Source organism: Penaeus monodon, chromosome 41, assembly GCF_015228065.2.
Source record: "Penaeus monodon isolate SGIC_2016 chromosome 41, NSTDA_Pmon_1, whole genome shotgun sequence".
Classification (NCBI taxonomy): domain Eukaryota; kingdom Metazoa; phylum Arthropoda; class Malacostraca; order Decapoda; family Penaeidae; genus Penaeus; species Penaeus monodon.
Genome location: NC_051426.1, coordinates 7,015,594 through 7,018,093, shown reverse-complemented (window position 1 = coordinate 7,018,093; position 2,500 = coordinate 7,015,594). Strand labels below are relative to the sequence as shown.

The following is a 2,500-nucleotide window of genomic DNA, read 5'->3' as shown; positions in this document are numbered from 1 at the left end:
TCCTTCCCTCCCTATACCCCCCCCCCCCCCCCCCCCCCACGTGTCACATCTGGCCCGAGCCTCGTCCGTCAAGAGCCGAGACAGACTCTAAAACCAGTATAGACAACCGCAGAGATTGGATGGGGAAGCACACCCTCGATTTCTCTTTATTTTTATTTTTATTTATATATATATATATATATTTTTTTTTTGGAAGGAGAGAGAGGGGGGGGGGTGAGGATAGAGGGGAGAGAGAGAGGGGGGGTAGGATAGAGTGGAGGGTAGAGGGTGGGGGGTAGAGGGTAGGGGTAGGGGAGGATAGAGGAGGGAGGGTGGGAAAGAAGGGAAGAGGGGGGAGAGGATAAGGAAGGGTGGAATGGGGGTAAGGGAGAGAGAGAAAGAGGGGTGAGAGGGGGGGGAGGGGGTGGAAGATGGGTGAAAAGATGGAATTTGATTCTTGATTCTGTTTTGTTGTTGTTTATTCCTTTCTCTTTTTCTCTTTCTTCTTCTTCTTCTTCTTCTTCTTCTTCGTCTCTCCTTCTGGAATTTCTTTTCTCTCTTTTCTTCTTTTCTTCTCTTGTTATTTCATTCCACTCGATTCTTTCTTCGATTCTGCCCCTCCTGCTTTGAATATTTATCTATATCTATTTATCTGTCTATTGGTGTATCTATCTATCTATCTATATATGTACGTGTATGTGTGAGTTTGTGTGTGTGTGTGTGTTGTGTGTGTCTTTGTGTGTATGTGTGTGTGTGCGTGTGTGTATGTGTGACTGTGTTTGTGTGGGCCTGTGTGTATGTGTGCGTGTGTGTCTGTGTGTGTCTTTGTGTGTGTGTGTGTGTGTGTGTGTGTGTGTCTTTATGTGTGTGTCAGTGTGCTTGTGTGCGTGTGTTTGTGTGTGTGTGTATGTGTGTGTGTATGTGTGTGCTTATGTCCTCACACGCAGTATGCATTCTTTCTAGCATCTCCATTCACTCTTTCTTCTCTATCTTTCTCCCTCTTCCCTCTTCCCTCTCCCCTTCCTTCCCTACCCCCTTCTTCGCCTCTCTCTCCCATCCATCATAATCATCATCTTTCCTCTTCCAACAGCAGCCAGAATTGGGAAGAAAGAAAAATGATAGATAGATGAATTTATAGATAATGGGATTATGTATACTGTCTATTTCACAATATCCTTCCTTCTATTTATATAGATTAGATTCTCTATTTCTTTCTTTTTTATCCTTTTTTATCATTTTCTTTCTTATTCACCTTCTCCTTTCTCCATTTTCCTATTCCTCTCTCTTTCTCTCTCTTTCTCTCTCTTTCTCCTCTTCCGTCCCACCTCCTCTTCCCTCTCGTATTCTTCTTATTTAATCCATCTTCTCCCCCACTCTGTTTATCCAACTTCTCTCTCATCTTTTTATTCGATCTCTCCCCCACCCTGTTTATCCAACCTCTCTTCCACTCTTTTTATCCAGTCTCTCTCTCTTCCCTTTTTATCCAACTTCTCTCTCATCTTTTTATTCTATCTCTTTCCCAACCTCTCTCTTCCCCTTTATCCAACCTTTCTCTCTTCGATTTTCTCTTTATCCATCCTCCTCCCGCTTTTTATCCAACCTTTCTACTCTTTTATCCACCCTCCTTCATTTTAATCCATCTTCCCCCCCTTTTTTATCCAATCTCTCTCTCTCTCTGCCCCTTTTTTATCCAATCTCTCTCTCTCCCCCCTTTTTTATTCGTCTCCTCTCTCTCTTATTCTGTTTATCCATCCTCTTTTCCTCCTCTATCTTACCCAACTCGGTCTCCATCATTTCAATGCTCTCATTTCCTCTCTTCTTCCCCCATCTCCTCCCCCCCCAACCCTCACATCCCCCCCCTTTCTTCCTCCTCTCCTTTGTCCCATTTCTGTTCTCTCTCCCCTCTCCCCTTCCCACCCCTTCACCTCCCCCATCCCTTACTATCCTCTTACCTATCCCCTCCCCATCTCCCCTCATCTACCCCCCCCCATCTCCTCTCATCTCCCCCTCCCCCTCCCCCTCTGCCATCATCTACCTCTCCCCCTCCCCATCTCCCCTCATTACCCCTCCCCCTCCCCCTCTGCTCTCTAACCATCCAACCTCCACCTCCACCTCCACCTCCATCACCCACCCTTTATTCTTTTTTCCTTTCCACTTCCTTTCTCCCTCTTCACCCTCTCTACCTTCCCTCTACCCTCACCTCCTCTATCTTCTTCTCAGCCGATTTCTACTTTCCTTCATCTCTACTTTTAACTCTCCTTTCTACCTGTGTCTACCCTCCTGTTTGCTATCTACCTCCGCCCACTCTCCTCCTCTGCTCCTCTGCCCACCGATCCCGCCCACATGCCTACCGATCCCTCCCTCCCTCCCGTCGAGCCCTCCCCTCCAGCCCATCCCTCCCTCCCTGCCCCCCCCACCCACTCTCACCACCCACCCATCCCTCCCTCCCTCCCACCCACCCACTTAAGAATCCCCCCCACCCATCCCTCATCTCCCACCCACTTTAACCTCCAGTCTCTCC

The 2,500-nt window shown here is 47.7% G+C and overlaps 1 protein-coding gene across 4 annotated transcripts in view; it reads left to right on the top strand.

Annotated features, from left to right (window-relative positions):
* Nucleotides 1–2,500, top strand: part of LOC119598674 (lachesin-like) — a 145,099-nt gene that overhangs the window by 135,536 nt on the left and 7,063 nt on the right. The gene's annotated exons all lie outside the window — the stretch shown is intronic.